This window comes from Octodon degus, unplaced genomic scaffold, assembly GCF_000260255.1.
Source record: "Octodon degus isolate 3935 unplaced genomic scaffold, OctDeg1.0 scaffold00026, whole genome shotgun sequence".
NCBI lineage: Eukaryota > Metazoa > Chordata > Mammalia > Rodentia > Octodontidae > Octodon > Octodon degus.
This window is the reverse complement of record NW_004524602.1, coordinates 11,650,263-11,657,244: the sequence shown is the minus strand read 5'-3', so window position 1 is coordinate 11,657,244 and position 6,982 is coordinate 11,650,263. Positions and strand designations below refer to the sequence as shown.

The following is a 6,982-nucleotide window of genomic DNA, read 5'->3' as shown; positions in this document are numbered from 1 at the left end:
TTTTAATGTATTTGGTACAGGGTCTCACTACACAGGTCAGACTCATAGTGATCCTCTTGTTTTCAGCCTCCCCGGTGTTGGGATTACAGGCATGTACCACCACACCTAATCTTGGTAGCTGGCTCAGTGAGCCTGGGTGTGGAGCTGGTGCTGCATGTGGTGCCAGAGATTGAGCCCTGGTCCCTGTGCTTGCCTCACCAGGCATTTAGTCCACTGAGCTATCTCACTGATCCTTTCTTCTCTCATCTTTATAGTTTCTTCCCTTGTATGAGCATTGGCTTAGCCTTCTCTTTTTTTCCTAGAAGTTTGAGGCTTGTTAGGTTGTTCATTTGAACTTGCTTTGTTTTCCTGATATGCATATTTACCACTATACTACACTTGATCTTAGCCAAAAGGCCGAGAAGCGATATATTTGCCACTATAAATATCCCTTTTAGGACTGCTTTCATTGTGTCCCGTAAATTCTGGTGTGTTGCCTTGTTGTTATCCCTTAACTATAGAAACTATTTAATTTCATCAATTTCATCTGTGACCTGTTGGTTGTTCAGGAAGGTACTATTTAAAGCCCTTGTGTTTATGAAGTTGTGGTTTCTTTTGCCATTGATTTCCAGTTTCATTGACGTGGTCTGGTAATATGTATGGGATAATTTTGTTTCTTTTGCATTTAAGCATGTTTTGTGGACTAGTATGTGGTCTAATTTGGAGAACATCTTGTGTGCAGCTGAAAAGAATGTGTGGGGTGAAGCAAGCTGTAGACATCTATTAAGTCCATTTGTTCAGAAGTATGGTTTTGTTCTGTCATTTTAGTTTTGGTTTTTTGTCTAGTTAATCTGTCTTTTTGTGATAGTGGAGTGTTGAAATCTCCCAATAGAATTATATCAGTGCATATTTTATTTTTTATGTCTGTTAATGTTTTATATATTTGGGTGCTGTTGTATTTTTTGCATATGTTTATGATTATCTTGTCCTCTTAGATTGTTGCATTTGCAAGGATGGAGTGACCTTTATCTCTCTCAATCAGGCTTGGCTTAAAATTCCCTTTGTTTGCAAATAGAATAGCTGCCCCTGCTTTTTTCTGGGTTCCTATCACATGGAGTATTGTTTTCCATCCTTTGACTCTCAGTCTGTACATTTCTTTTTTAATTGAATGTGTTTCTTTATGCAGCATATTATTGAATCTTGTTTCTTGATACATTGTGCCAGTCTGTGCCTATTGATTGGTGAATTGAGGCCATCAACATTGATGATTACAACTACTATGTATTGACTTATCCTTGTGATTTTTATTCCTCCCCCCTATTTTTCCCTTCCTTTGTTTGCCTTGTCGTGTAGATTCCTTCTTTTGAGGTTCATGGAGTTATGAGCTCGTGGACTTATAGTACTTTTTATCTCTTTCTAGAATGTACTTCACAACATTTTGGAGTGCTGGTTTGGTGGTCATAAATTTCCTCAGATTTTCCTTGTCATGGCATTATCTTCTCCATCAATTTTGAAAGATAGCTTTGAGGGGTACATCAACCTGGAGTGAAAATTGTTTTCCTTTAAAGCTTGAAATACCTCACTCCAGGCTGTCCTTAATTTGAGGGTTTATGCTGAGAAATCAGCTGTGGTTCTGATGGGCTTTTTTTTATAGGTGGCCCTAACAGCTTTCAAGATTTTATTCTTGTTTTGAATTTCTGGAATCTTGACTATGATACGGGTGGCTGTAGATTTTTTTTTTAACTTCTGGCTAATTGGAGTTCTCTATGCCTTACTTATCTGTATGTCAGATTCCTTCATCTGTCAGGGAAGGTTTTTTTGCCATGATGTCTGCAAACAGGGTTTTTAAAAAAACTATTATTTGTGCTATCCCATGCCTTTTCATTGACTACAGTTAATCTTAAATTATTCTTGTTTAAATCATCTAGTAGCTGCTGTATTGATTTCTTATTGTCCCTGCTATTTTTAAGAACTCTTTCTTTTCATGCTCGCTAACCATAAGCCTGTCTTCTATATCCAAGATCCTGTCCTCACGTTGATTTGATCTGCTGTGAATACTTTCAATGGAATTTTTATTCTTCTGGATATCTCCTTGAATCTGCCTTATGGGTTCTATTTCTTTCCTATGCTGAGCATTCATTGCTTCCGTAATTCTCTTAAATTTCTCTGGGTTTTTTGGTCTGTATGTGTTCTAGAATCAGTAAGCATGGTTTTCATTGTGAACACTATCTCTGTATTTCTCTGAGAAACCATTTTTCTGGTTTGATTTTTTTTTCTAGAGTCTCATTTAATTGCTTTATTTTAGCACTTCAGAGGCCAGGGGGTTAGTTTTCAGATTGCCCTACCTCACTACCTCCTGGGTTTGCATTTGGTGAACTGGATGTCTGGAGTTGCATCTTGTTTAAATGGCTCCTCATTTTTTTTTTTTAATTTTCTTTGTCATATATTTATGACGTATTTCATTGAATCCCACACCGGCCTTGAATTTGGGGCAATCCTCCTGCATCAGTCTCCCAAGTAGTAGGATTAGAGGCATGTGCCACCATATTGGCTAGATCTAAATCCTTTGTCAGATATGTGATTTACAGATTTTCCTGTAGGCTCCTCCTTTTCCTTTGTTCTTAATTTTTACAAAGTTTAGTTCATCAGTGCAATCTTTAATGAGTTGTGTTTTTGCTGTCCTATCTAAAATCTTTGTCTGCATTTGCTCGCTCAGCCGCGGCGCGGGCGGTCTGAGGGGTGCGCCATGCTGTGGAGCGCGGCGGTCCTGCGGAGCAGCAGCCTCCTCTGTGGCTGGGGCGGCGGGAGGGGGCTGTGGACTGGCCGCCCGCAGTCAGATACTGACAATGTAAAGCCATTGGCGGGTGTAAAAATGCTGGACTTAACAAGGGTATTGGCGGGACCTTTTGCTACTATGAATTTGGGAGATCTTGGAGCAGAAGTTATTAAAGTAGAAAAACCAGGAGTTGGTGATGACACAAGAAGTTGGGGGCCACCTTTTGTGGGCACAGAAAATACATACTTTCTCAGTGTTAACCAAAATAAGAAAAGTATAGCTGTGAATATCAAGGATCCAAAAGGGGTGAAAATCATCAAAGAGCTTGCAGCTGTTTGTGATGTCTTTGTGGAAAACTATGTCCCTGGAAAACTGTCTGCCATGGGTCTGGGATATGAAGATGTGGACAAGGTTGCGCCTCATATCATCTATTGCTCCATCACAGGGTATGGTCACACAGGTCCCATGTCGCAGCGAGCTGGTTATGATTCTATTGCCTCTGCTATTTCTGGCCTGATGCACATCACAGGCCCTGAGGGAAAAAAATTTAAAAGAGGATAGGGAGAAAATAGAGAAATAGAAGAGAAGGAAGAGTTTACAAAGAAGACTAGAAGACAATGGAGGATCACACAGACTTTGGGAAACTGATGCAGAAAACTGTAAGGAAAGAGAGAAGGAAGAAATAAAAGCAAGAGCATAATAGAAGAACATCAGCGAAACACCTAGAAACCATATCTATACTCATTTAAAAGTAAGAACAAATAAAGAAAATACAACAACCCCACCAAACAAACAAAAAATAAAAATGAAAGCATTTAAAAAATTTCAAAAAAAATAAAATAAAATCTTTGTCTAACCTGAGGATATAAGGATACTTTTTTCTTCTTCTTTTTTGAGACATGTCTCGCTATGCAGTTCAAGCTGGCCGTAAACTAATTTTGTAGCCCAAGCTGATGTTGAATTTGCAATGATCCTCCTGCCTCAGCCTTCTGAGTGCTGGGATTACAGGCATGTGTCACCACATCCAGCAGGATCCTCTTATGTTTTCTCTTAGCAGTTTATTGTTGCAAGTTTTATATTTAAAGGTTTTTTTATTTATCTTAACTTAAATTTGGTATGAATACAAAGTATATATTAAAATTTTTTGGTTTTAGTTTTCTTTATAGATGTCCAGTGCTCCTGGATACTCTAATTTGTTAATTTTCCCCAAAATCAATTGTCTGCCATATATGTGAGAGTCTATGAATTTGGGCTCCATGTAGATTCAGCTCATTAGTTGGTCTGTGTTCGTTTGTTTGTTCATTGGTGTGGAGAATCAAACTCAGGACCTTGCACTTGTCAGGCAGGCTCTGTGCCACTGAGCTATAACTCTGGCCCTGTTTGTCTTTCTTTTTCCTATTGGAAGTTGAACGTAGGGAATATTAAGCTACATCCCCTAGCCCTTTATTAAAATTTTGAGACAGGCTCTTCCTAAGTTGTCCAAGTTGAGTTAAAAGTTGGCATCTTCTTGTCTTAGTCTCCCAAATACCTGGGATTTCAGTTGTGATAAATTTTTGCAGTCAGGTAGTACAAATCTTCCAACTTTGGTCTTCTTTTTCAAAGTTGTTGCACTATTCTAGATCCTTTGAGTTTTCCTATAAATTTTACAATCAGCTTATCTTATATCTTTTTTTAAATGTCTGTTGGAATATAATTGGAATTACATTGAGTCTATCAAAAAAATTAGGAATTGTCGTCATAGTAATGTTTTCCAGTCCACAAATATAGTCGATCTCTCCTTAGGTCCTCAATTCCTCTAAGCAGTCTTTCATTTTCAAAGTACACAGTTTGCAAGCTTTGTCAGTTTTATTTCTAAGTATTTCATATTTTGGTGCTATTGGATTGTGATTTGATTACTTTTTTCTCATTCCTAAGAGAAAATACCCAACAGCTAAAATTAAGGAACGAAAGGTTTATTTAGCTCACAGTTTATGGAGGTTTCAGTCTGTAACCAGCTGGCTCCAGGACAGGGTGGCGTGGCACAGGAGCAACAGTTCAAAGTGACAGAAGCCAGCAAAAACAGCAAGAGCAATGGGTGCACGGGAAGCTTTCCCTCTCTTATATCCTAAACAGGCTACAATCCACACCATCTTCTTGTCTTCCTCTTGTGGCAGATCAGGATGTTTATAAAGTAAGGTTGCTGGCTCCCTGCTGAGTCACTTAAACTTCTGAACTCCAGTTGACACAATGTATCACTGTGTTTTGGTTTTGGTTGTTTTGCATGCTGAGGATGAAACCTGGGGCCTCAGGTCTGCCTCTACCACTGAGCTGCAGAGTCAGCCCTGTTATTGTCAGTGTTTGTTTATTTTGTTTGTTAGGCTGGCAGGGCCTTATATGTACACACTACCATTGAAATATGCCCCTGGGGCCAGGGAGATGGCTCAGTAGGATAAGCGCTTGCCTGGCAAGTGCAAGGGCCTGAGTTCAATCCTTGGTCCCACCAAAAAAAAAATATGCCCCAGCCTGAAATTGATGTTTTAAAATTTCACTCTCTCAGTGTTTATCTGTAGGCAAAATTTATTTTTATAAACAGATCTTGTATTCTGTAGGCTTCTAATCTCATGTATCAGTTCTTACTGGCTTTTAAAAAAGATTCATAGAATTCCATGTAATCATGCCATCATCACATTAAGAATATGTCCTTCTTCTAGAGCAAAGTAAGAGGAGAGAGAAAAGAAAGGAAAAAATGGAAACAGCTTTTTTAAATGGGGCAAGGAGAAGGGATTGAAGACAGGAGAGGGGAATGAGTGGGAAAAAGAAAAGTTAAATCATATAGAGGTACAGATTCTCTATGATGAAGGTGATCAGTCAACAAGTACCCATAAAAATGATTGGAAAAGCACTTCCTTTCCATTTTGGATTCTATTAAATTCATTTTTGCCTTTATCGAAATAAACAGGACCTTCAGTTAACCCTCACTTAAAGTGATTCTAGACATCCTTTCTATGTTTCCAGTGTTAGGGGACACTGAATGCAGTTCTCACCATTTCACAATGTTAGATGTAGGATTTTCATTACCTTCCTTTGATCAGATTGTCAGAAGTCCTCTTCTGCTTTGCTGATTGTTTTATTAGGAGTGAATTTTAGATTTTACCAAATGATCTCTGTGCATCAATTGAGATAATTATATACTTTTTAAAAATGAATCTACTGATTGAATTTGATACTCAACCTGACATTCCTAGAATAAATGTTGAACATAATGTATTAACCTTTGTGTATATGTTTATATGTGCTTTGTATATAAATACATTTACTTTTTGGGTTTTTTCAGTATGGGTGATCAAATCCAGGGGCTTTTCTCTGACCTTACATGTGCAGCCCATCACCCTTTATAAAATTTTGACACAGTTGCCTAGGTTGTGCAGCAGCTTGGAATCGTCTAGTGTCAGCCTCCCAAAGCACTGGAATTGCGGGCGTGTATCACTAAGCCCAGCTCCTCTAGTTTGTTGTCTATGTTTCATTTAAAATTCCTTATAAATCTCTTTTTTGGGAGTGTTCAGACAGGGTCTCACTATGCAATTCAGACTGGCCTTCAACTCACCATGTAGCCCAGGCTGGCCTTGAAGTTGTGGGAAACTCAGCCCTCCAAGTGCTGGGACTACAGGCATGCACCACCAGACCCAGCTTTATAAATATCTTGAGTTTCTCTAAATAGTGTCAGAATCTAGATAAATTAGCCAGCCATTTCCTTGTCTAGTGTTAACCTTTTAGAATTATGTTTAGGGTCTTATTCATAAATAAGAATTATAATTTTTTTAAAAATACACAATTTAGTGAATTTTTATTTTGTTTTTTCAGGGTTTTTGAGGCAGGGTCTCTTTGTGTGGCTGAGGCTGGCCTTGAATTCACTATGTGGTTCAGGCTGGCCTCAAACAGCAATCTTCCTGCCTCAGCCTCCCAGATGCTGCAATTATAGGCATGCACTACCATGCCTCACTTTTCTTTTTAAATCTGTATTTCATTTGTATCAAAGAGTCTTCTCTTGTTTGTTGTTTGTGTTTACGTTGCTAGAGACTGAATCTGGGGTTTTGTTCTAGCTCAGCAGAAATACATATCCAACATCAAGAGATTCTTAGATTTAAAAAAAGTTATAGTGTATATCTCCGTGTGTATATCTTGGTTTACATCTATTTTCTTTCTTAAGAAAACAGAACAGAAAAATTACATAAAATATTTTTGAATATA

At 38.2% G+C, this 6,982-nt stretch overlaps 1 protein-coding gene and 1 pseudogene across 1 annotated transcript in view; one reads left to right on the top strand and one right to left on the bottom strand.

The window, feature by feature from the left end:
- Znf609 (zinc finger protein 609) overlaps positions 1-6,982 on the top strand; it is a 191,465-nt gene that overhangs the window by 52,974 nt on the left and 131,509 nt on the right. The gene's annotated exons all lie outside the window — the stretch shown is intronic.
- Positions 317-408, bottom strand: LOC111816088 (annotated as a pseudogene).